Source organism: Triturus cristatus, chromosome 3_2, assembly GCF_964204655.1.
Source record: "Triturus cristatus chromosome 3_2, aTriCri1.1, whole genome shotgun sequence".
In the NCBI taxonomy this organism is placed as follows: Eukaryota; Metazoa; Chordata; class Amphibia; order Caudata; family Salamandridae; genus Triturus; species Triturus cristatus.
In genome coordinates this window covers 330,208,117-330,235,405 of record NC_140584.1, presented here as the reverse complement: position 1 = coordinate 330,235,405, position 27,289 = coordinate 330,208,117, and the positions used below count along the sequence as shown (strand labels likewise).

Sequence of the window (27,289 nt, the reverse complement as noted above, 5' to 3'; positions counted from 1 at the left end):
CAAGAGATGAACCATCCAAGTGTGAGAGGGCTTGAAACAATAGAGGAAAGAATGACCTTTCATTTAAGAGGAGACCCATGGGGATGTATGGCCCATCCCTGTGTGAGAGGGGGTGAATACAAAGTAGGGAAGAGAGAGCACTCCAACAGGAAATGACCCAAGCAGATGTGAGAGCTTCTAGGTTGAGAAACATGAACAGATAAACCAAGAGAAAGCTCTTTGGGTTTGCGACGGGTTCGTACAGAGCACGGAACACAAAGAAGAGACGTGTGAATAAACTGAAGTTATAAGTTACATACTTACTTGCACCGCCGTAGAAAGTGTCATTACACTGACATTCCATATCAGATTCAACCTCGTCATTTGCACACGCTTTTATACCTGCAGAGGAGACAATAAAGCAAGGTGCATCAGAATCTTAGAACAGAGATTCTCAACATCTCATAAATAGTGACGTAGGGGATGGTCTATAGGCAGGAATATGCGGTATCAGGGCCTCTTTTCAGCTTTCTGGATGGATCCACTTACTCATGAAAGTGTGAATGGAAGGGCACCTCTTTTGAATGACGAGCTGCTATCGAGACCCCTGAACAGAGAGGAAGGAAATCGTCTGCGCAGGGTGATTTGAGAAGAGAACAAAGAAGGACATGGGACTCTGATGCTGCAGTCAGGTTGCTGCGTGTTGTGTCATCACGCAAGGTAAGGTGTGGCAGGCTGGCTGCCAAAAGAGGTCGCGGCCCCTCCCTCGACACCCCGGAGAGCAGGTAGGTCCAGAAGAACAGTGTCTTTGTGGGTTCCATCGGCTGTGTTGGCATGTGAGTGTAAGTAACCCTGCTGGTGAGTGTTCACCAGTATACTGGAGGCACAGTGTGAAATATAGAATTAACACTCCACAGTTTTATGAACAAAACGCAGACAATTCAATCAATTGTTCTATACAAAAGTATATTGCAACCAGTAACAATAAAACTGAATGAATATCAGTATCTGGTCACATATATAGTAATGAATGAAAACGTATGTACTGTGATTCAAACAATAATATGCAAAGAAATCAGTTAATTTGCAACTTGTGTTGCCATGTGTTCATCCCCCTCACGACGGGTGGTCACAAGAGCGCCTATCATCGGGAAAACACCCTACAGGAGTTCAGGGTAGAGGGGCTCTGTGAAACAAATGTTAGCTAGTGCAGCTGATGACGTATTTTGTGCAGATCAGAGGATGGGCAGAGGGTAGTTTGGTTATACGTAGAGTTAGAAGACAGAAGAATTACAAGCAGTGGAAGGGGGAGGGATGAGTGGGATGAGAGCAGTTAAGGTGCCCATTCCTTTAGGATTGGAACAGACACTCCATTTTTTAAGTTTTTAAGCTAGGGTTTAGTTTTTAAGCTAGGGTTTAGTTAGTGATTTTAGATTAAAAAGTATGAGGATATTTGGAAGGTTGGATGCATGTGTGGATATCATATTATTCGACCAGATTTGGAGATTAAGCTGTAAAGCGGATTTCTGTTCCATAGGCTTGGCAGCCAGCTGGAGCGGTAGGAAGAAAGAGAATTGAAACTGTGGTCATTCCATCATCAAATGCAGAGGAGAACATACAGGGTGGCATTGATATGGACAACCGTTAGGGGTGGATTTTGGTGTGGTGGTGGTGAGATGCTATGGTCTAGGGCAATGCTTCCCAAACTGTTGGTCAATTTTTGGTGCGCAACAAAGACTAGGCAATAAATAAAGATGCCTTTAAATTCTGTATCTATGGTGACACATTTGCTGCGCTTCAAAGAGAGGTCAAATGTCCGGCTATGCCTTCTGCTGCTTATTTTTTAAACCCAGAGACTGGTATTTAGAAACTCCTCTCACTTTGCAGTCAGGGAAAGAAAAATGTGAATTATGTGACAATGCTATTGGACAACATGAAGGTAAAAGGAAAGCTGGAGGTTGTAATTTGTTCCTAACACGCAAGAAACATAAATACCTGTAAATTAACTGTAGACATTTAGCAGGTAGCAAAGCAAAATGAAGCACATTATTTTATAATTCTGAAGTGTGATGGAAACAAAGTGTTAGTAGAAATCAGAACAAATCAAAATACTTTACTTGATAATGCACCAATAATAAATATTCACTGAAAACCTTTTCCCACACATAATCATTTGTGTGCAATATGGTTTTATTTATAAAACTGTATGTCTGTGCAAATTTAGTGACCATTTCAATGGAAAATGTGCTGCTTTTAAATAACAATGCACTACCACATGATTTGTACATTAAAAAGCTGCCGGCCTCAAGCCTTATTAAGCAAGGTAGGTTGCAAAACTCTGTCTTAGTAAAAAGTGGGTCGTAGCTCTAAAATGTTTGTGAAGCACTGGTTTGGTGGTACGAGGTGGGCAAACTAATTCCCACGTTATGGGATTTGAAGAAAAAGTGGTCAAGAGTAGGCAAACTGTTACTACACCTTGGGGAAAATGGCATGGTACAGTCCACTTGGCTGGTGTTGACAAGATGGCAAACTGAGATTTAAACATGGTACCATACAGATGAGACAGGGTTATGCTGTTCTGGATGCAGTTTCTTCCCTGGAGAATTTAGAGGTGGCAAGAAAGCCTGCAGGAATAAACAGAGCACAGATGAGAGGTAAACAGGAGCTACTTGGATACTCCAACTTAGGGCCGATTCTGATGCGGTTTGGAAAGCTTCCCTACCGAATGGGTTTGGTAATGGTTTCCGACAGAATCGAATCGGGAGAGTTCAACTGACCGAGTACGATGCATCTGGATGCTTCCAGATACGATTTGGTTGGACTCACATTGACTTCAATCAGAGCCTTTGTTCCAACCAAATGTATAGGCTCCCGTTGAAGAAAGTGGTGGCTGGGGAAAATCGGGCACCCTGTGGCGGGCATCCCCTGGTGCCTGCCACACTGTGCATGGCTGGTAAGGGGGGACCCATGGGTACCCCCAAGGGCCCGATTGGGAAGGCTCTGGGTGCAGGGGGGCCCACTACGGGTCCCCAAAGTCTGATTTTGACTGCCGATTCAAGACAGATGGCACAATTTGGAAAGGCTATCCAAATCCCAAATCGTACTCTGTCGTTCAGAAACGCGGCCCATGGAGACGGATTCTGCTCCGTACGGCTCGGTCGTTCCACATGCCTTCTGGTTTGGATTGCCATATTCCTAATGCCTAAATCGCATCGTACTCGGTTGGTTGGAAACCTTTCCGAGTCAGTTGGAAAGACACGTTCCCGATCTGATTAGGACAGAGCAAATGCCGTTAGGAGGCCTTCCTAACCACATCAGAATCAGGTCCTTAGTGGGGTTGGAGTAATTAATAATGTGGATATTACGTTTGGAGGCCTGGTTCAATGAAGGCATGATGGGGTTCACTTGTCCCTACTGGGTAATAGGTTGTACTAAAAAATGTGATGAAGGTGCTCCAGCAGTGACAAGGTCACAAGGCTGAAGAAGAGTGGGGCAAAAGAAACACCTCAGAAGAAGGTGTGGGGGCAGAAAGAACATCAAAGGGAGGGGCATTCTGGTGGAAGTGTGATTGCTCAAAGAACAAAGATTTGGGTAGAAGTTAAGGAAAGAGCAGGAGAAGTAGGGGAAGAAAGAAAATGAATGGTGAGCCAATAGACAGGCAGCCTAGACAAGCAATGTATGGTGTCTGGTGGTGGGAATGGAATTATAAGAGGGCAGTAAGACAACATTGGCTAAAAAATAGGCTGTTAATAAGGTTATGGTGTGTGAAAAGTAGGTGTGAGAATGTGTTTAGAGAGTAGGCAAAAGCAGTGCTTAATTTATAAAAGAATAAATGCCGGGGCCCAAAGTTTTGCAAAGAAGCTCACGAGCAGCACTACTGAATGTGAAGGTGTACCAAACATCAAGGCAGCAAAGTGTTGATTCCAAATAATGCCTCTTAAATCAACACCAAACACTCCCTACCCCCTTGTCTCTTGCTGGTTCTGTTTCATCCCTCCTTTATCCCTTTGTCACGGCTTTTCTGTCTTTCTCTTCGCCATTCCTTTCCTCTTTTATGTTTCTCTTTCTGTTGCTCTGAGTCAAAGTCTTTTGAGGGAAAATAAGTGTCTGTCACCAAAAAGAAGTACCGGTGGGCCCCACCTGCCACCACTGGCTCAAATTAAACACTGGGCAGATTGGATAGGAATTTTTTGTTAGGACATCATAGATTGTGCTCCATAGCTGAAGGATGTAAACATGAGCCAAACATGCTCTCAAATATAGTTGCCTTCTGCACATATAACAGCCATGGCGTAATTATTTCCTCTCCAGTACCCTAAACCCTAAACAAGGGCCACAAATGGCCTTGCACTGTATTAATGGCTCACCCTGAAATGGGGGCTGGTCTCTTGTCTTCTATCCTGCCTCAAAGAGCTGAATTCCAAGGCTGGAAGGAAAGTGTTTAATGATAGAAAACTGGATGGTGGGTGGGGGGTGTGTGTTAAGGGCAATGGGATTAAAAGCTCAGGCTGCTCCAGGTGACCCATTCCTTGTCCTGTCCACATCCATGATTGTGCAGGTAAAAAATAGAAAACCGTATTTAGGTAGGGTAAGAGGGAGGAAATCACAACAAAGAGGTGAGACAAAAACTCCAGTGGCAGATTATTTGATGGTTTCAGCCTCCTTGAGAGACCTTGTTGTGTAAGTGGGGTGGCTGGACGGGAAGTCTAACCTGTTGGAATTCTGGCCTTCTAGCTGTGCCCTGGAGTTGTCCACTGATGCACTGAAATACTTTTCTGAGAAGGGCAGGGGCCAGGTTGAGTCATGGATTTCCCTAACTGTTTCCAACACATTTCCTCTTTGGCAACGCACACTCATGCTGATGCTGATGTGTGATGTTTTGTGCCAGGTCATTCCTTTGTGGGCTACCACATTAGTATGGGCAGAAGAACAGGATCAGCAGAGAACTGGCACCATCTGTAGCAGTTTGTGCACGATAAATCCCAGCTGAAACTTAAGGCTACTGTTTTCTTTTATAAGATACACTGAATTTAATTTTTGTTTGGTTCGCAAGTGGATCTTTTTTTTAATCAAATGTTAACACTCCTAGAACTTGTGTGCATAAAAATCATTAAGAGATTCTGGTCTTGTACCTCAACAGCAAGTGTGTGTTGTTATGTTACTATAGCTTGAAGAGCGCACATACACCACAAAGTCTCTTGGCACTAGGTAACTGTCCCAACACAGCTCAGGATATGTATCAATAGGCTTGCTTAAAGAGCCAAGTCTTCAGCATCTGTCAGAACTTCCCATAATTTAAGGTGGTCCTGAGTTCCAAAGGTAGGGAGTTCCAGACACGATGAGCAGTGACTGAGAACCTGACGCCACCTGTTCTGTTCCTCCTAAATTGGGGAATCACTAACTAGTGCAAATGGTTGGATCCAAGATATCTAGTGGGGGAATATTTGTGAATCAGGGATTTAATAAAAGCTGCATTTTTCATGTGCAAAGCTTTGAAGATAGTGCAACATGTTTTAAATGCAGATCTCTGTGCAACTGGGAGCCAGTAATGGACTTTTGTCACTTTAGAAATATGGTAATGTCAGGGAAGTTGATAAATCAGTCAACCAGCCTGGTTTTGGATCAAATGAAGCCTCTGCATTAGGTGTTTAAGAAGACCCAAGTAAAAAGAATTGGCATAGTCCATTCTTGACATGACCAAAACTATTATAACTTGAACCAAGGCAGTAAAGAATTTCTTGATCTTCTTAATTCTGTGAAGTTGGAAAAAGGAGGAAGATATCTCTGAGCCGAGTTACGGTTTCAGCAATGAAACCAAGACTTTTCAGTGACTTCTTTGGAGAGGGGGTAGCCCACCTCATTGAGCCAGAAGGAAGGACTCCGGAGGTCAAGCTTATTTTTGGTGACACTACTATGTCTGTTTTTTCAGAGTTTAGTTTCAGATTGTTGCTGTTTATTCAATCCTGAAAGAACAGCATGGTGTCTTGAAAATGTAATTTATGATTAGGAGTGCAATCAATCGTGAAGAGGAGTTGCATGCTATCAGCATAGTTAAAAGTTTTAATTTTCATCCTTTTGAGAGAGTGAGCCGGGGGGGGGATATATAAATTTAAAAGAAGAGGGGAAAGAGAGCAGCCTTGTGGTTCTCCACAATTCAATGGGACTTCAGGACAATTGAAGGGGAAAAGTCTAACTGATTGAGATCTGTCCTTGAGAAAAGAAACAATTCAATTGATTGCTGAGGTCTGAGAAGTCCTGCGGCCCAGACACGGTGAGACAAAAGATCATGGTCGACTATGTCAAAGGCCGCAGCTTGAGTGTTGTGTTTGTGTGTGTGTGTGGGAGGGGGTTGGAGGAAGAAAAAAAAGAGAATTTGCAAGTTGTGGTTCACTGACGTTGGCTCTGCTTTTCTGGAATCTTGCAATGGTCTAGAAACAGAAATGTGCTTCTTTTTTCCTGGCTTTGTACAGATTTACAAACTTGTGTTGTGCTGCGAATCTCATGGAGTTAGACCACATTGAGTGATTATCTTTAGGTTCTTTATATTGTTTTTTTATATTATTGCTGGTGTATTCTAGTCTTGTGCTTATTGCTATTTTCAGAATGTGGTATTTGTTAATTCTTTGCAGAACATTGAGTATTCAAGGACAACCATCATTCATACTGGAGCTGCACGATTCACCCTTGGAATTGCAAATGTGGCTAGATCTTTTTGAAAGGGTTGTGGAAGTACTAGAGAAGGAAGACTGCCCCACCCTCTCTTCTGCACCCAAAAAAAGGAGTCTCTTGAGCATTTTTTAGGTGCAAAGGGGTTGAAGAAGTTTAAAATTTGCCACCTTTCGAAAGTATGGGAAATGCAAATGTTTTCCAAACTTCTATGAAACAAATGTAAGAATGATATGGGGAAAAAGTCAAGACTTTCGGAACGTTTTGGGGCTTATTCGCTGAGGCATTTTTGGTGATAAATGTAAGTTTATTTTCAAAATACCTTTTTATGTCTGCCAGGAATTTACATAGGGATTCCTTGTGGGTATAAGTGCATCTGCTAGTGCAGATTTCTCAGCCAGAAGTATGGAGAAATATGCTGTAGTAAACCCCACCAAAGTGGTGATATCTAGATGTTCCAAGATGTAGTGTGCCTTGGGCATTTGACAACACCGGCACACATACTGTTGTAGGAATTCAAAACACCCTTCTGACCCCTTTCCTTTCTGTAAATGGTCGGACAATTCCCCTTCCATGATGGGAAGGGGAACAGAATAACAGATCCGGGACTGGATTGGGAACTGAAAGCAACCCTGGCAAATTTTGTCAGACCAGCCCCCATTCTTTATGTACTGAGCAAGCACAACGAGTGAGCCTGACCACTGCAAGGGCAGTTTGGGGGTGGTGGGGAGGGTTCCCTCCAACAAATGTTTGAAAGAAAGTGCAAATATGATGCGTTCTAGAGCACATTTTCCATTAGCAACCCATGTCTAATTATTAAATGGATGGATGGAGATTTGAGACAGGGCTACATGACTCAATGAATGATTAGTGGGACTGTTAGGAGTGGGTGAATGAATTAATTCAAGAAAGGATGACAATGAAAAAAGGCTTTTAGCTACGTGGAGCAAATGGTTGAAATGCACTGACCAAAGGTGGGTGCCCTGCTTTTCATTAAAACACCACACTCCCTAAGGACTACTAACATTTATGAAACATGCATAGCCTTTATTTACTTAACACAGTGCACAGGGCTATTTTTCAAATGTACAAAATGCGATTCAGTAACTTGTTACAGAATCACATTTTGCTGTTTGGACAGGGCGTGATTAGGGCATCCTTTCCAAATACCAAATTGATACGGGATGTACTTATTGTTTTGCAACTGAATTCCAGTAGCAAAACAGTAAACGTTACCACCAGTTTAAGACTGGTGGTAACCCATTTGCACAGAGGAAGGGGTTCCCAAGTTACCCCTTACCCTTTCAGAATGTAAATAAAAATAAATAAATAAATGAATACAAATTTAAGAGCTGGCAGTGGTCCCTGGTACCACTGCCTGCTCTTAAAAAATGAAACTTTAAGGTTTCATTTTATTCTTTTTAAATGCATCCCGTTTTTCATAAAGTAAAATGGGCTGCATTAAAAAAAAAGATTGCTTTATTAAAAAGCAATCACAGATATTGTGGTCTGCTGACTAATCCTGCGTCAAATTCCACTCCACGAGTGGAGTTTGCAGAGTTTTTCCCACTCCGCGCTCCACGTAGCATCCGGAGTTCCAAAAAACTCTGCTTCGCGTAGCAAAGCAGAGTTTTTTTCCTCACTCGCACTTGCCAATGTTAATTTGGCGAACATGGAAAATCTTACTCCAGACCACATACCGGCGAGATTTCTCAACGTGGGCGGTCGCGGATGGCCGCTGCGACTCATATCGAGAAACCTTCCATTCGCATTGAGGAAGCTGCCGCTCGAGTAGAACATCTACTCGAGCGGCAGAAAGAAGCAGCACCCTCTTGTGCTGCGCATGGTGCAGTTCAAGCTGATTTTCCTGCGCACACCAAACACTCAGCACTAAAAATCTGCGTTAACGACATGACCCAATGCACTCCGCCTCTAGGGGAACTCTGCGTAGCGGGGCAGAGTTTTTGGGTCACTTCATGGAGTTCCGCATAGCAGAATTACACTCACTTCGTCCAGGCCTACTGATGACCTCATCTCTGTGATGGCTTTGATTACTAATGGGTCGCAAAGTATGACCTACCTCATTATTACTCATGAGGAAGGTCGATGTGCGACTCACAAGGAATCCCTAAATGAATAAGGAATACTGATTTCTTAATTGCAATTCCGAGAGAATCACAACTAGGAAATGGGTATTCCTTATGTTTGTACATCTGGTTCAAAGAGAGCAACCCTGACTCTCCTTAGGAGAGTTCACTGCACCCATTCACTATCCTTCCACACATCTATCCATCCATCCATCCATTCACTCTTTGATCTGAACACCCATTCATTTCTCCATCCCTAAACATATCCATCCATCCATCTATCCGCTTTGCACTCTTTGATATATACAACTATCCTTTCACCCTTCCACCCATCAATATATCCTTGTATCCAACTATCCAACCTTTCACTTTTCCCTATCTGTCCATTCTTCATACGTTCGTCCATCTATTCATCCTTTCAGCGATCTTTCCTCTCACTCTTCCATCCATCTTTTCAAATTTCCATCATCATTCTTTCACCTTTCTTTTCACCCTTCTGTCCTACAATTTACCTTGCCATCCTTATTTCTGCTCATGTTTTCATCCTTGCTTTCACACTTCCCTTCACCTCCCATTTTCTTTCCCCTTTCTATCCACTTATCTTTTGTCAAACATTCTTACTTTTTTCTTACCTTTAATTCTCATACTTACATTTTCTGTTTGACCTATCTCTGTGTTTTCCCTATTTTCATAATACCATCATTTCTCTTTTTCTGTTTCCTTTGCTGTGCATATGTGCCCACTTCCCACACCACCCGCAATGGCATTTCTTAACATTATTATTTATGATCAATCTGTCTCCAGATCTGCAGACAGAAGAAACCCATAAAACATGAATTAATGTTTTAGTAGGGCCCAGTTCACCAGCCCATCATGCCCAAGGTCAGGTCCCTCTTAAGCTCTTGGAGGGGAGGGGGGTGCAATTAACTATACCACTGGTCGAGACTCACATGTGGTGGGAAATAAATACATATAGGTAATCACAGGAGCTGAAAAAAATCAGCCCCTAGACATAGTTAGATGAGGTCGCTGCCCCTCTCAGAAGTATGATAAAAGGCCTGGCCTGCTCTGTACACAATTACTGTCTGCTCGGGAGATGAGTTAAACAGCTCCCTGTCTCTAGTTCTTCTGACAATCAACACAGAATGTTAAAAGGCCTTGTCTATTATCATTGCCTGTTTTGTGAGAAATGCAAGAGCATTCTTTTGAGAAAGTGGTTTATCAGTTGAGGTGTATTGGTGTCCATCACAAGTGATAAAGTTGCTATCTTGTAAGATCCAGTTAAAAGTTTCATTTTAAGCTGAGCTCAACCCTGGCAGCTACAGCACAGAAAAGGCATGCTTAGCTTAAAGAAAATGTGTAAAGGATTTAGAAGTACCAAAAACAGTTCAAAAATTGAAAGCACAACATGATAAAAATTCCTCCCAATTTAGAAAAATAGAGTAAACTTAAATGAAGCAAGTGATACCAAAACTACAAATATCCAATAAGAGGAAACTGAGATATGAATTTTTAAAGATTTATGTCGATATAGATCCACAAAGTTCAATGTACCAAAGGTAGTCAATGTTTGTGGTAGAATGGGACCAAGGAGAGATCTGAGGCCAACCCGGGATGGGGTGTGGGTTGTATAGATCAATAGATTGGTCTTGCTGGAGACTAGATGTAGAAAAGTTTTTTAAAAATCTCTAAATCCTAATCCAAAAAGGCACTTTTTCTTAGGGCCTCATTACAATGGTGGTCCGACGAGCATCGGACCGCCATCACTGCAGGCAGGTGACCTCCCGACAAAATGTCGCCAGTCCTGCCAATCCTATTAGGACACGTAAAATGCATTTTTCTAGTGTCGCTTGTGCTGCGGCCCAGGAAAAGGGCCGCAGCACAAACCGCTCTTGAAAAATGCATTTTGTGCACACCCATGAACCTTGTGCCAGGCATGATGTGGTGGCTGGCACACAGTGCATGGATGTGTGGGGGGGCACTATATGTGCGCCCACCAGGCCACTAAGAATTGGCCTATGGGGGACGTGCTGGGGTCCCCAAAGTCCCTTTCCATCTGCCTGTTCATGGTGGTAGGACGACCATGAACAGGCAGTCGGAAAGGGATATCCTAATCCCTACGGTGGTGCCTGCGCAGGCACCGCCTCCATTGAAGGGATTAGGAATCAGACCGCTGTCCTAACGGGATCTTTGATCAGGTCGGAGGCAGCGGTTCTACCCTCGACCTCTTTGGTCCGATGCCCTACATGGTGGGTGGACTGCTACCGAGGGCCAATCGGCGGCGGTCCGCCCGCCATCGTAATAATAGGCATACAGTCCAAACAATCACTGGTGTATACTTCTAAGGCCCTTAGGAGCTCAAGGGAAAACTTAGAGAGTCTCAGCCTGTCAGACAGAGACCAAAGCAAAAGGAACAAACGATGGGCAGAATGCTGAACAATGCAAACATTAACCCCCAGTCACAAGGATCTGGAATTAATCCATCGTTTTTCGCCACTCGAGTTTGGACCCAGCCATATGCAAGTCAGTCTTGAGCCTGTTTCTCATGGGAACAGTCCAGTCCGAGCTGCCAAGCCAGGTCCTTCCTGGACCATAAACGAGCATACTGGGACCGGTTTCGGGACATCACCCCTCATTAGCCAGGCTAGCTTGAATCCAGTTACACAGTAAGCAAGGGACCCACGTCCGGGCATATCCTTCCAATTTGGGTGACAAAAGCAAAAGGAACAAATGATGGAGGGAATGCTGAACAATGCAAACATTCACCCCCAGTCACAAGGATTTGGGTTAAATCCATCGTTCTTTCCCCACCATACCACCCCAGTAAAGACTCAGCCATATGCAAATCAGTCTTAATCCTGTATCTCATGGGAATAGTCCAGCCCAAACTGCCGAGCCAGGTCCACCCGGGACTGGAAAAAAGTATCCTGGGACTGGTTTTGGGAAATTACCCCTCATCAACCAGGCTAGCTTGAATACAGTGGCTGAAGAAGCCGTCCTCAGATTCAACAGACCTCAAGAACTTGAGAATCATCTCCCTCGTCCTCTTCAGCCAAGGTCATCGAGAAGGCCATCAACGCCCAACTCTCTGAGTTCATCGAAGTAAACTATATCCTGGACAGCACTACTTGCCGCCACAACGATATCTGCTCCCTCCTTGACCAGGGCGAAACTGCAGCCCTCATCCTACTGGACCTCTCATCCGCTTTGGGCACCTTCTCCCACCGCACCTCAATCACGAGACTCCACGATGCCAGCATCCGTGCAAGGCACTGGACTCAATCCACTCCTTCCTCACCGGCCGGACACAGTGAGTTAGACTACTCCAGTTCCTTTCAGAATCTACAGAGATCAGCTGCGGCATGCCCCAGGGTTCCTCCCTGAACCCCACCCTCTTCAATGTCTACATTGCCCCCCTCGCAGAAATCGTCAGAAGTCACAGGCTCAACATCGTCTCCTATGCCGATGACAGCCAGCTGATCCTCTCCTTCACCAATGAACCCACAGCCGCCAGAACCAACTTCTACAGTGTAATGAAAGCCGTTGCCACCTGGATGAAAGACAGCTGACTCAAGCTCAACTTGGACAAGACCGAAGTACTCATCCTGGATCCCACCCCTTCATCCTGGGATGACTCCTGGTGGCCAGCCGCCCTGGGACCCCCTTTTACCCCTACAGACTATGCATGCAACCTTGGCATCATACTGGACTCATCGCTCTCAATGAACCACCAAATCAACACGGTTTCCTCAGCCTGCTTCGAAAGACATTCAGATGGATCCCCACAAAATCTAGAAAGACTGTCACCCACACACTCATCACCAGCAGACCCGACTACACCAAGGCACTCTATGCCAGTGTCACCCAGAAACAGCTCAAGAAACTACAGATCGTTCAAAACGCCGCGGCTAAACTGGTCTTCGACATCCCCTGCCACAGCCACATCATACAACACCTCCGACAACTCCACTGGCTCCCAGTCAACAAGAGAATCATCTTCAAGTTCCCCACACATGCATGTCACCGATACTGATGTGATGTACTTAGAGAAAATGCCAATAAAAATGATTTATAAAAAAAAAGTTCCTCACACATGCCTAAAAAGCTTGCCACAACATAGAACCAGCATACCTGAACCATCGCCTCGCTTTCCACGTACCCGCCAGACAACTCCATTCCACCCATCGTGCCCTAGCCTCTGTCCCCAGGATCCACAATACCAGAACTGGAGGAATTTACTCCTCCTACCATGCCGCCAAGACCTCGAACACCCTGCCTCTCCACTTCAGGCAATTCACGTTGAAGGACGTAAAGACCTGGCTCTTCGAATGATCCTTCGCACCCAGAAGGACCAGCAGCTCCCCGCCCAAACCTCACCCCCACAGCACCATGAGACCCTCACGGGTGAGAAGTTACGCTTTAGAAACCCCTGATTGATTGATTGAGAAATCCAGAAAAATCCATGGTGGTGTGGCTTACATCGATCGTACTATATTTCTACCCAGAATGCTGAGTGATTATCAAATTGACACCTCTTTCAAATTGTTTTCGGCTCCACCATTCTGCCTGCTTTCTCAGGTCATCAGATTATTGTCTTTTTCAAGCTCCCAAAGTTAAGATGTAAGATTTCCACGGCAGCCTCCGCTCATTGGACCCAACTTTTACTGGCCATCAGGTGAGAAAGTCAGTTATTGAATTGTAGGAATGACTTATAGACCTGGATTTCACCAATGAAATAAATATAGAAACTCGTTCTCTCCACTTAGAAGGCATTTGCTGTAGCACCAAAGTGCCTTCAGTATAAGAGAGTAAAACAATACCAAAAGGTATACATACATATAAAGTATAGCTGAAAAACCCTACATTCTCTCTCATTTATGTGACAGAAAACATGAACTTCCAGCCAATGACACATGTCCTATCATTCTGAATTTCTGCTCTACTCCCAATGACAATAATATCCTGCATGTGTGGGTATGCTTTACAATACAGGAATGGGAAAAAACTATCACTCATACAAAACAAGATGCTTACCTAAAAAGGCACTATGTATGATTTGAAACTGCTACAAAAAGCACATAATAAGAACTGTGAGTTCTACCACATACTTTTCTTTTTGAAGAAATCTCCAAAGTTTTCTCAGTGGGTGTCAAAGAGCTGGATTTGAGGGTTTCTGGATACAGTAGTATATGATCTTTCTCTTCGGTACATTTCTGTTACAAATGTTGTCAATTTTGATAAGGTTGTTGCCTCTTCTCTGCTGGAGGAAGACTGGCAAAGTGTCACCCACCGAACAGTCTAGTTCAAAGTTTCAACTCCTGCTCCAACCAAAATGAAATTAAATATCACTGACTTTGCAAAGACAAGAAAATTCATCTTTAGCCCAAGAGCTGATTTGTCATACACAACATAAGAATTGTATGCAGCCATTGCATCATGAGTACTGCCCGCTTCCTATATCAAATGTAGACGTTACTTGCAACTTTGTACGGATGAAGCATCTGGCTGCTCTTGTCAACCCTATCCAGGGCCGGCTGTAGCACTGGTAGCACCCAGTGCAATATTTATTTTTGACGCCCCCACATCTCATGACCACCTCCTTAAATCCCCTAACTATCACCAGGCATAAGTGCCCCCATCTCTCCAATTACAAGTTATTGCTAAACACAGTGCCCCCCTATGAGGCCAGTGCCCCTGCCACAGGAGAGCACCCAGTGCGACCCCACCGGTCGCACTGCCCTTAAGACGGCCCTGACCCTATCCATGTATTTGTTGTATCCCAAAACGCAATTTGGTTCTGGTACTTCAATCATCCAAGCATAAACGTACAGAGGAGATTTCTCATCAGGTATGGAGGTTGGAAAAAGCATGGTGATCAGTTCTTCGCAACATAAAGCAACATACTTCCATATTAAATTTTCATAACTGCCAGGTCATTGGGAAACCCTTTCCTGGTGACCATAACTGTGCCACATGCCCGTGCAGGAGTGCCCATATCGAACAACTCCTTGAAATGTAGAATTGCTGAATATAAATTATCTAGGTACACATGGTCCCCCTTGTTGAAAAGAGGACAATCAAGATCCCAAACAATTTTCTAATTGATACCTAAGAACACAGGGCAACCACAGCATGAAGTGCTAGAGTCCTTCCAAATGTAGAATTGAAAGCTGGAGGTGTAACCAGCAGAGCTAGCACAAAGTGCCTACAACTTTATACTATGCCAAACTCTCTTGCTTCAGATGTACTGCCTAAACAACAGTTGTCTGCTGTACAACACCAATGAATCAGATGCAGCAATGTTCCATCCTGATGTATAGTTTTTGGGAAAACAGACTGCAAAGTGGCACAGAACTTAATGAACTGTGCACAGACGATCACTATCTGGATTATCCCTGAAAAGGGCCTGTGCATTGTCACTGAAAAGCAGCAAGTGATGCAGAAGCCAAAAATGGTCTCTACTCATCACAGAAGAAAACACTGAAAACCACAGTGGGTCTTAAGACTAGTAGGAGGGTACAGAAGGCTTGTACACAATAACTATCAGGAGGGCAAGAGACAAAGATTTCTTCAACTCTTAGACAGTGGTTGGAGCCCATCATTGAACTCTTGAATGGGGCAGCATCCTGTCACTGTGCTTCAATATTGGTATTGGTTTGAACCATCATTTCACTGAGAAACCCATTCTTCATAAACGGCATGAAAAGAGCAGTTAGGGTGTAATAGTTTCCACATGTCAACTACAGTGAATAGTGGAAGATCATGCTGGTCTCCTTCTGGAGCGACCAGCTCAACATTTCCACTGACTTTGATCCAATGAAGCGCTTCATAGTAGCATAGCAATGATGCCACGGGCCGTGGCTTAAGCAGGAAAATGGCCCTCTTTACCACTGTTGTGCTAGTAAAATACAGCAGTTATCAGGCTTCTACGGGCCCACACGACTCTGGGCCCCAGTGCCTCTGCACCTGCTGTACCATTGGTAGCTACGCACCTATTGCTTCACCATCATCACTTGAAGAAGAAACTAACAGATCCTGACAGCCACTGTGGTATCAAATTCAGATGCAATATCAGTTTCTGAATCCTGCTCTGCTTCTAGTTTTGAATTGGCTTCCATGACCGGCTGCTGTACTGCCAAAGCAGACATCCCCAGGGAAGCAATAACTGTTATCTGAAAAACTCCTATATAGGAAACAAAAAACAAAACCCCCCCTAAAAACACACAAAAAAACTATATATTGGACTGAAATACTTACATTTTTCGCAAACATCAATTGGACTTCTCGAATGTAGAGCAAAAAGACATTAAAAGGTACTTGATTCACAATGCATAAAAAAGAAAAGAGCACATGGCAAAAACACTATTGAATAAAACCTCAGAAATGAAATATATGCAAATATGTTTTAACACTAAGTTCAAATAACATAAAAAGACACAAAATGTAAATTGTAAAAACAAAACACGACAAGCAAGTATCTATATACAATCAATAGAAAGCCTACATAAAACAGGAACGCTTTTAAACAACACAAACTAAAGCAGCACACAGAATAAGAATGAACGTAAAACTAATTAATAATTAAAAAATACAACTATCACCTTACCCCTGGTTTTCCTATTTGGGATTCCCAATTCAAATTTAACAATTTGTAAAAAGCAGTTTATTTGTTATTGCTTCTCTTGTAGCCAAATCTCTGATTTTACAAAATTGGAGGATGTCGGAACCACCCAGATTTGGACATTGGGTAGCAAAGATGAGTCAAGAGAAAAACAAGGAAAAACTCTATTCTCTAAGGATGTGGGTGGTTCACAAATTTATCCAAATCTGGGGGGAAGATTATATCGTCCAAGAATAGTAGCGATAAAAGGGAACATCAGGCATATACAAGAAGGGTAGTGGCGAGGGAGATGGTAACCGTAGAAAGACTCTATTGGGGGTCCAATAAGTCTACTGGAGAACTACATTTAAGTTGCTAAGATAAGGGAAACTGATCGTTTTAACTCCTTAACTTTCTAATATCAAATGTTTCTGTGTCAAAAGACTTTTTAATGTATCAATCAACTATTTTTGTACAAATGCTATCTATTGATCCCGATCTTCTTTTGATTCATCGTTCTTTTGTACCATTGGTCTGGGACTATATTTATTTATAAATAAAACTCTTAAAATAAAACTAGCACCTTGCCCTAACCTTCAATTAAATAACCAAGTTACAAACACTGAAACTACTGAAAAATTAGGAAACAGTTTAAAATAGAAATCACAAAGATTCAATCACAGAAAACCAGTTGAAAAATGGTCAAACTTACTTTGGCAATCCACAGTATGCCACACTGCAAAATAAGAGAAAAAAATCAAGAATTATCATCACTAATTAACATTTAGATACAGTACGTAAAAAAGGGAAGTACAGTAAACAGAATAGTATTCAAGAAAATCAATAGTCTACTATTTGTTCGAATGGAAAACAGTCTCTTTCAAAAATACACTCATGGGACACTATACCATAGGCGCTGGAAGTAGGGGTGCTGGTGGTGCTGCAGCACCCCCAAGATAACCATAGTGGAGTTCAGAAGGTATATGTGTAGTAAAGATGCCTCTAAAGTTTGTTTTTATCTAGTCACATTTGTGCTAAGTTCAAAGACAGAGGCAAATATCAGGCTATGTCTTCTGACAAAATGTTGCATATTTTTTTAACATGGAGATTGGTATTTACGTCTCTTTCCTCTTTTGTTAAGTGAACTATCCGACAATCTTGCTGGAATACTGGAGTGGAGGGAAAAGCTTTAGGACGTCAGTTTTTTCTAACACACAACACAATTTGATGAAAACAAATATTTTAATAGGATCTAAACAAATCAACACATATGATATTTGCTCAAACCCAAATTCCACACATTATACTTTGTGCTCTACATAGTTTTATCAGTAAAACTGTTTGTCAGTCTGAATTTTGTGACCATTTCATTGGAAAGTGTGATTTTTGTATATTATTGTGTGCTAACACACACTGCTTTAGTAATATATTTGCAAGAGTGTACTGCAAAATGCAACACTGGCTACATACCACACTGCTGAATGGGTGCGGCTCATTTGCTATACTTGTTCTTTGTGAAGCGCTTGGATTTTTCACAATCCCCATGACTTCAGTGATATAACTTTGATGGCAGCACCCCCACTCTGTAAAGTGTTCCAGCACCATTGCCCTGTACCTGGTGCACCCATTTCCAACAGCTATTCTTGAGCCACAACCAGGTTTGAGGCAGGCCTCTCCTAATAGTAAAGGTACAAACTAGTAACACTGGGACACATGCATTAACTCAGAGTGGCAGTGTAATGGTGGGGAGTTACTGCACAGTATCAGTAATTCGAGGAGTTAACTACCCACCAGTTCCATGCCATTGGGAATCAGCCACCTAGGATTCTCAATTTATGAGGGCTTGTAATGTATTTGAAGTATCTATTCATGTCCCACACCACACTAACATGGGACATCAGGCATCCCACTTCTGCTCATTACAGAGGATGGGGGAACCGAGGTATGTGCAACGCCAAGAGTAGATTTAAAGGGGATCAGCAGCCAGAGGTGTAGCGTCTTCCCCAGACTGGGTACCCGCCAATTACTACTCCACACACGGAGCTTAGTATTACAAATCTTTATTTGTCTGCATATAACTGCAAATTCAACATTCTAAAACAGGCTTTCATTGTGTTTCGCTATGACACCTACATCACAGCCCTACTGAGTCTGTTCTGAGCCAAAAGGGTTCCGTCATGAAACTCGCAAGACACTACATCTCCCTCTCCTTTAAATAAAAAATATGTTATTACAAATCACTATGTGTGTGTATATATATATATATATATATTATCTACTGGCGGTCGCCAGTAGATAGTAATAGTTAGGACCGAGTTTCCATAGGAAATCTGAAAATTCTGTTTTGAATAACTTTGGCGCCGGTTGATGAATCCTCGCGATATTTTCAAAACTAATGGGGCGCTCCGCTCAGCTCCTACCCTGAAAGTCTCGGGGTGATTCGTCAAGCGGGGGCTGAGAAAAAAGGGGGGTCCAAAAACATGTTTTCCCCATGCATTTTCCCATAGGACCTTTAGTCGAAGGTACAGCCCGAACGGCTGAACAGAATTACTTGAAATTTGGCAAAGAGGTAGTCCTCAGGTCAGGGATGTGCCATTTGCATATATGTTGTCAATCTGTTCAGTAGTTCCTGAGAAAATTGCAGTTAAAAGCACATAAATATCTATAAGCACGCACCGTGCGCGCACCGTGCGGGCACGGTGCCGTGCGCGAGCGTAATTCTGATTGGTGGATTCATGTCAGTCAACATTCGAATCGGTCGAAATCAGGAAGTATCGGCCGCCATTTTGTGTGTTTTGTGTGTGACAGTGAAAAAGAAAGGTGGAGAACGTGAAAAGGGGGCAGGGTAGAGAGTTCCTGACCCCCTAGCCTTTGTCAGGGGGTCCCTGAAGGACCCCGAAGGGTGAACATTTTTTTTTATTTTTTTTTCAAAAATTCGCGGGATGCACGGTGAAAAACCTTAAAAAAAAAAACATTTTAAACGAGCCATTCCATATTACAGGATACAGTCAATCTATAACTATATACATAGGTAGTTTATTGTAAAATAAATATATAAAAAATATTATAAATTCATACATAACTTAGCATTTAAAAAACCTTACAAATTCACTTAAAAAACCATAGGTTTCACACACGTTATAGTTAGGAATTAGCATTTAAAAAACCTTGCACATTCACTTAAAAAACCATAGGTTTCACACATGTTATAGTTAGCTGGACATTTCACTTGTAAAAAACCAATGAAATTCCCCCGTTATAGTTAGTTCAGATAAATATAAGTCGCGCGACTGCCACTCTATCACAAGGATGATGTCATCAGTGATGTCATGAGTGATGCCACTGACCATGTCATGAGTGATGTAATATGTGACGTCATGAGCAGTGGATTGCGGGCGCGCGAGTTATAGTTATCTGAACTAACTATAACGGGGGAATTTCATTGGTTTTTTACGAGTAAAATGTCCAGCTAACTATAACATGTGTGAAACCTATGGTTTTTTAAGTGAATATATACGTTGAACTACTAGTTCCATCATGCAGCTTACCTGAGTTCAGCGGTATTAATGATTTCCACCTGGTCTAGAAGGAGGAGCTGAGAGACTGTTTTTAAGGAGTGGACTCTCAATCAAAGGTAAAGCTGTCAGCCGTTGAGACCGGCACTGAAGACGGCCATTCCGGCCAGAAACGCGTCTGCCATAGCGTTTCACGGACTGTAAGCAAGCGCTGTCAAGCTCAATAAAATGCTGGTGTCGAATTCCGGAGCTGTGTCCTACTTGCTTTTATTCTAAGTGAGCCTTGGTAGTGGAGTATAGCCGGTTTGCTGAGCCCAGCACAGGACACGCCCTCCCGGTCAGGAGCACCGCGTCTTCAGCAAAATATTTGGAGTAGCACGAGGAGTGTAAACGCGGTGCCCCCCCAAGCGAAAACTACTGCCACCAAGGCTGTGATGTGCGCGAGGGGAGAGAGGAGGCGGCGAGAGAAGAGCTGCCTGATAAGGACAAAGACATCAGCGAGAGCAGTATCAACTCATTCAGGAAGGCTGTGGTAATGTGTATTCCAGCGCCATGAATTTTGGGGCATCACTTGATGTTTTGGGAGCCTACACCACTGTATTAGGCACCACGTTGAACTACTAGTTCCATCATGCAGCTTACCTGAGTTCAGCGGTATTAATGATTTCCACCTGGTCTAGAAGGAGGAACTGAGAGACTGTTTTTAAGGAGTGGACTCTCACTCAAAGGTAAAGCTGTCAGCCGTTGAGATCGGCACTGAAGACGGCCATTCCGGCCAGAAACGCGTCTGCCATAGCGTTTCACGGACTGTAAGCAAGCGCTGTCAAGCTCAATAACATGCTGGTGTCGAATTCCGGAGCTGTGTCCTACTTGCTTTTATTCTAAGTGAGCCTTGGTAGTGGAGTATAGCCGGTTTGCTGAGCCCGGCACAGGACACGCCCTCCTGGTCAGGAGCACCGCGTCTTCAGCAAAATTTTGGGAGTAGCACGAGGAGTGTAAACGCGGTGCCCCCCAAGCGAAAACTACTGCCACCAAGGCTGTGATGTGCGCGAGGGGAGAGAGGAGGCGGCGAGAGAAGAGCTGCCTGATAAGGACAAAGACATCAGCGAGAGCAGTATCAACTCATTCAGGAAGGCTGTGGTAATGTGTATTCCAGCGCCATGAATTTTGGGGCATCACTTGATGTTTTGGGAGCCTACACCACTGTATTAGGCACCACGTTGAACTACTAGTTCCATCATGCAGCTTACCTGAGTTCAGCGGTATTAATGATTTCCACCTGGTCTAGAAGGAGGAGCTGAGAGACTGTTTTTAAGGAGTGGACTCTCACTCAAAGGTAAAGCTGTCAGCCGTTGAGACCGGCACTGAAGACGGCCATTCCGGCCAGAAACGCGTCTGCCATAGCGTTTCACGGACTGTAAGCAAGCGCTGTCAAGCTCAATAAAATGCTGGTGTCGAATTCCGGAGCTGTGTCCTACTTGCTTTTATTCTAAGTGAGCCTTGGTAGTGGAGTATAGCCGGTTTGCTGAGCCCGGCACAGGACACGCCCTCCCGGTCAGGAGCACCGCGTCTTCAGCAAAATGTTTGGAGTAGCACGAGGAGTGTAAACGCGGTGCCCCCCCAAGCGAAAACTACTGCCACCAAGGCTGTGATGTGCGCGAGTGGAGAGAGGAGGCGGCGAGAGAAGAGCTGCCTGATAAGGACAAAGACATCAGCGAGAGCAGTATCAACTCATTCAGGAATGCTGTGGTAATGTGTATTCCAGCGCCATGAATTTTGGGGCATCACTTGATGTTTTGGGAGCCTACACCACTGTATTAGGCACCACGTTGAACTACTAGTTCCATCATGCAGCTTACCTGAGTTCAGCGGTATTAATGATTTCCACCTGGTCTAGAAGGAGGAGCTGAGAGACTGTTTTTAAGGAGTGGACTCTCACTCAAAGGTAAAGCTGTCAGCCGTTGAGACCGGCACTGAAGACGGCCATTCCGGCCAGAAACGCGTCTGCCATAGCGTTTCACGGACTGTAAGCAAGCGCTGTCAAGCTCAATAAAATGCTGGTGTCGAATTCAGGAGCTGTGTCCTACTTGCTTTTATTCTAAGTGAGCCTTGGTAGTGGAGTATAGCCGGTTTGCTGAGCCCGGCACAGGACACGCCCTCCCGGTCAGGAGCACCGCGTCTTCAGCAAAATGTTTGGAGTAGCACGAGGAGTGTAAACGCGGTGCCCCCCCCAAGCGAAAACTACTGCCACCAAGGCTGTGATGTGCGCGAGGGGAGAGAGGAAAGCGGCGAGAGAAGAGCTGCCTGATAAGGACAAAGACATCAGCGAGAGCAGTATCAACTCATTCAGGAAGGCTGTGGTAATGTGTATTCCAGCGCAATGAATTTTGGGGCATCACTTGATGTTTTGGGAGCCTACACCACTGTATTAGGCACCACGTTGAACTACTAGTTCCATCATGCAGCTTACCTGAGTTCAGCGGTATTAATGATTTCCACCTGGTCTAGAAGGAGGAGCTGAGAGACTGTTTTTAAGGAGTGGACTCTCACTCAAAGGTAAAGCTGTCAGCCGTTGAGACCGGCACTGAAGACGGCCATTCCGGCCAGAAACGCGTCTGCCATAGCGTTTCACGGACTGTAAGCAAGCGCTGTCAAGCTCAATAAAATGCTGGTGTCGAATTCCGGAGCTGTGTCCTACTTGCTTTTATTCTAAGTGAGCCTTGGTAGTGGAGTATAGCCGGTTTGCTGAGCCCGGCACAGGACACGCCCTCCCGGTCAGGAGCACCGCGTCTTCAGCAACATTTTTGGAGTAGCACGAGGAGTGTAAACGCGGTGCCCCCCCAAGCGAAAACTACTGCCACCAAGGCTGTGATGTGCGCGAGGGGAGAGAGGAGGCGGCGAGAGAAGAGCTGCCTGATAAGGACAAAGACATCAGCGAGAGCAGTATCAACTCATTCAGGAAGGCTGTGGTAATGTGTATTCCAGCGCCATGAATTTTGGGGCATCACTTGATGTTTTGGGAGCCCACACCACTGTATTAGGCACCACGTTGAACTACTAGTTCCATCATGCAGCTTACCTGAGTTCAGCGGTATTAATGATTTCCACCTGGTCTAGAAGGAGGAGCTGAGAGACTGTTTTTAAGGAGTGGACTCTCACTCAAAGGTAAAGCTGTCAGCGGTTGAGACCGGCACTGAAGACGGCCATTCCGGCCAGAAATGCGTCTGCCATAGCGTTTCACGGACTGTAAGCAAGCGCTGTCAAGCTCAATAAAATGCTGGTGTTGAATTCCGGAGCTGTGTCCCACTTGCTTTTATTCTAAGTGAGGCTTGGTAGTGAACTGGCGATTTCTGGTTGGCTAAGGCTGGCGCCAAAGTCAGGCAGAAACCACCACTCTAGTCAGGGCTGGGGAGCTACACGCCTATGATAACCCCTGCTCACCCCCTTGGTAGCTTGGCACGAGCAGTCAGGCTTATCCCGGAGGCGATGTGTAAAGCGTTTGCGTGCGCACCAAGCAACAACACCCAAGGCCCACCACAAAAGAAACTCCACACAAGGTATTATATAAAAATAGCCTTTGTATTACCAAAACACATTAGATAAAAACACACACTTTACAATGTGCCAACAGGCACGGGCAGAGTTTACAAGGGATTATATGTACAGGGGACAGGGCCACATGGACCACTGTCAGGAATTAGCACTTTGTAGAAATTAGCACTTGGAACATAGGAATAATACTTTAGAACATAGCACATACAATCACTGTAGCACTAAATAACACATGTAGCACACGACCAGTAACTACTGGTAACAGGTAAGTACCACCTATGCAACCCTAACTACCTTAGGAAAATGTCACGCAGGGAACTAGGACCTCACTAGCACCACCTGTACTAGGAGAAAACAAACAACCACCTAAGTATCACAATACCTGTAGGGGTAATAGCACGTTACACATGATGCATCACATTCAGAGGTGTAGGGAAGGAAAACACATGATGCATAAAATACATTCAGCGGTGTAAAACAAGGCACATGATGCATCAACACACATTCAGAGGTGCAGGAAAGGAAAACACATGATGCATAAAAACACATTCAGCGGTGTAAGAACAAGGCACATGACGCATAAAAATACATTCAGAGGTGCAGGAAAGGAACAATAGTGCAAAACTCACATTTGCCACTACCTGTGGCAGTCCCTAGGCCAACTGGCCTTGAAGGGGCTAGGACGCCCTGTGTCCAGCAGAGTCAGGGCGCGCCTGCGCAGGCTGCGCAAACCAAGGCGCACAAGCACAACCTACACATTGCAGCTGCCCACTAAGTGCTGGGCAGCTGGAGAAATGCGCCTGGGCACCACTGTGCCTTTAAAACCAATCTGTCGCCCTTGGAGCCTCTCTGGGCTCTAAAACAATGAAATGCCCCCTAGAGCCTCGCAGGCTCTAAATAATAATGTGCTCCTTCGTTGGAGCGGCCCACTGCCTTCCGGGGCCGCTCTGATTCAGCACTTAATGCCCCCTGAGCCTCGCAGGCTCTAAATCATAATGTGCTTAAATCAGTCTCACGATGGAGCGCCTCGCGCTCAAAAGACAATCGCTGCCCCCTTCGGTGGAGCCTCGTGAGCTCGGAACAGCTGTGGGGGGGGGGACAACGTTGGAGCGGCCCGCTGCCTTCCGGGGCCGCTCGTAACAGAGAAGGAATGCCCCCGTAAACGTTGGAGTCTCGCTCGGGGGACTCAGCAAGGTACAAGGCCCCCTTCGTGCAGTGTGTTCTTCCCCAGGCGGCCCCCACTCACCGGGACTCTCCAGCGCCGTGAGGATCCTCCCCGGGGCCTTCCTTCTTCTCCGGCGTTCGGCCCAGCGCGGGGTAGGCTCCCGCCTGGGTCGCGGGGGTCACGTTTTCTTTCCGGACCGGCCCAGCGCGGGGTAGGCTCCCGCCTGGGTCTTGAGGGCATAGACCAGCGCGAGCTTTCGGAGGGAGGCGGGGTAGGCTCCCGCCCTCCTACTTCCTGTTCCGGTTGTCCCAGAGGCCCGCCCCCGGCCCGCCTGACTTCCTGCAAGCCCGGCCGCGGCGGTGAATCCCAAACTCGGTCCACAGAGGGGTAGGCTCCCTCGTTAGATGTGATATACGGCGGGGTGGGCACCCGCCGTAAGTATAATCAAATAAGCGGGGTGGGCACCCGCAAGCACACCACAAATGCAGGGTGGGCACCCGCCAATTAAATAATTAAATGAGCGGGGTGGCTCCCGCTCGGTCGGTAAAGACGGGGCAAATGCCGGGTGGGCACCGGCTGGCAGTAATAAAGCGCTCCTGAGCGCTAAGGGCGAATAAAAGCGCTTCCAGGAGCTTTGGGGACCCAAATAAAGCGCTCCCAGCGCTTTAGGGACAAAAGAACCACAAAGTCCAGCAAAGTTCTTAGGCAGGTGGGCAGGGGGCAAGGCTGGGCCAGGGGCCAGCTCACTGGGCCCTCCAGGCAGGAAGGCAGTCCAAAGTGGCGGTTCCTCCTGGCCTCCAGCAGCAGCAGCCCCCCCTCAGGATCCTGGAAGAGAACAGTTTCTGTGGGGACACAGCCCCATTTTTATACAGTAAAACCCTTTGTTCTTGGTTCAGGGTGAGGGGGAAAACCAGTCGCAGCTGGTTGGGGAGCACCCTTGATGTGCTCAGCCCCTCACTCTATTCACTGGCAGGGCTAGGGTCGTCAGTCGCACCACAGGGGGCGGAGCCAGCATTGTGTGGGGAAAACCCTGCCCTATTCAGGACCCAGGTGTACTCCTCCCACCCATCTAGCTGCTGATCTCCCCATTCACCACTGGGTGACTCATCCTGACTCTGGGGAATCCCTAGCCCTTCACATGACCTCAGCCAGCCAATCACACGACAGGCAGTCATTTCACACTGCACACAGAAGTGCCCACTTCTAGAAGTGGCACTTCCATACTAGCTACACGCACGCCGCATGCATCATCGCGCAGCACTCAGTCACACGAGTCCGCACATACCAAACTCGAGCCTGCACACCCCACGCATCAGGAACTACTAGGGACACATACATTCCCCATGCATTCCTATGGGAGGGCAGGCCTATCTCACCACATGCACTCAGAGTGCGCACGCACTTTACCCTGGGACACAGGGAAAGTGCGCAGAAACCAAAAACCACTTATCACCAAGTCACCAATAAAAGCAAAAAGTTCAGGGGTGAACCTGCCAGAAGGGCCAAGTCCAACAATATATATATATATATATATATATATATATATATATATATATATTACCTACTGGCGGTCGCCAGTAGGTAGTTATAGTTAGGACCCCTTTTCCATAGGAAATCCGCAACATTCTATTTTGAATAACTTTGGCGCCGGTCGACGAATCCTTGCCAATTTCTCAAAGTAGGTGGGGCGCTACGCTCCGCTCCTACCCTGAAAGTCTCGGGGGGATTCGTGAAGCGGGGGCTGAGATAAAAGGGGGGTCCCAAAACGCATTTTTCCCATGCATTTTTCCATAGGACCTTTAGACAGGGCTACAGCCCGAACGGCTGAACAGAATTACTAGAAATTTGGCAGAGAGGTAGTCCCTAGGTCAAGGAAGTGCCTTTTGTAGGTTTGGTGTAAATCTGTTCAGTAGGTCCTGAGAAAATAGCATTTAAATCAATATATATATCTGAGCCAGCTTACGGTACGCTTACCGTAAGCTTACCGTACGCGTACGGTGGCGTGCGCGAGCGCGATTCTGATTGGCTGTTAGATCTTAGTAAACATTCGAATCGGCCGAAACCAGGAAGCGGCGGCAGCCATTTTGTGTGTTTCACTCAGAAAAAAAAGAGTGAAAACAAGAAAAGGGGGCAAGGAGGAGAGTTACAGACCCCCTTACATTTGTGAGGGGGTCAAAGAAGGACATGAAAGTACAAAGAAAACATTTATTGATTTTTAAAAAAATCACGGGGTACGCGTACGGTAAGCTTACGGTAAGCGTACGGAAGAAAAAAAAAATTAAAAAAGAAATGAAATGCAGATTTAAGAGTTTAGATATTAGGGGGCTCTAAAAAGAGCCGTTGTGTTTATGAAGTGATTTTTTAAGTGGTACCTACAAGTAAGTACCGATGCAGAGTCTAAGGTTCAAGAGGAAGACTCTGTTCCCTTCATCATTGAAGTGCACACCATCTCCTCTATAAATGTCTTGCATGTCATAACGCAAGTTGTTGTGGTAAATGGCACCCATACCATAGTCACGGAGGAAAGCAGAAACAGATTTGTTGACGTGCTTTCTTGCTTTGTCAATTTGCGGACAGAAATGATTGGACCAGTTCCATTTTTGCCTTTGGCATATGTTGGAAAACACAAAGGCAGTTTTAGGGAAAAGTGAAAACAGTTGTGCAAAGGTGTCCTTCATAAGCATTTCCAGACCTACCCCAGTCAAAGTGCCTAGGTCATTGCCAC

The 27,289-nt window shown here is 45.2% G+C and overlaps 1 pseudogene across 1 annotated transcript in view; it reads right to left on the bottom strand.

Moving 5' to 3' along the window:
- LOC146857295 (pancreatic secretory granule membrane major glycoprotein GP2-like) overlaps positions 1-27,289 on the bottom strand; it is a 233,415-nt pseudogene that overhangs the window by 153,960 nt on the left and 52,166 nt on the right. The window contains exons 2-3 of the transcript XR_014979886.1: positions 17,045-17,068; positions 304-381 (exon numbers count right to left, since the gene is read on the bottom strand). The product of XR_014979886.1 is annotated as a pancreatic secretory granule membrane major glycoprotein GP2-like (transcript). The remainder of the gene's footprint in view (positions 1-303; positions 382-17,044; positions 17,069-27,289) is intronic.